Source organism: Oncorhynchus mykiss, chromosome 8 (assembly GCF_013265735.2).
Source record: "Oncorhynchus mykiss isolate Arlee chromosome 8, USDA_OmykA_1.1, whole genome shotgun sequence".
Lineage (NCBI taxonomy): Eukaryota > Metazoa > Chordata > Actinopteri > Salmoniformes > Salmonidae > Oncorhynchus > Oncorhynchus mykiss.
Genome location: NC_048572.1, coordinates 86,560,915 through 86,561,178, shown reverse-complemented (window position 1 = coordinate 86,561,178; position 264 = coordinate 86,560,915).

The window sequence follows — 264 nt, the reverse complement described above, 5'->3', positions numbered from 1 at the left end:
CCCAGTCCAACATCAACTACATCACCCCTGCCCAGTCAACATCAACTACATCACCCCTGCCCAGTCCAACATCAACTACATCACCCCTGTCCAGTCAACATCAACTACATCACCCCTGCCCAGTCCAACATCAACTACATCACCCCTGTCCAGTCAACATCAACTACATCACCCCTGCCCAGTCAACATCAACTACATCACCCCTGCCCAGTCCAACATCAACTACATCACCCCTGCCCAGCCAACATCAACTACATCACCCCT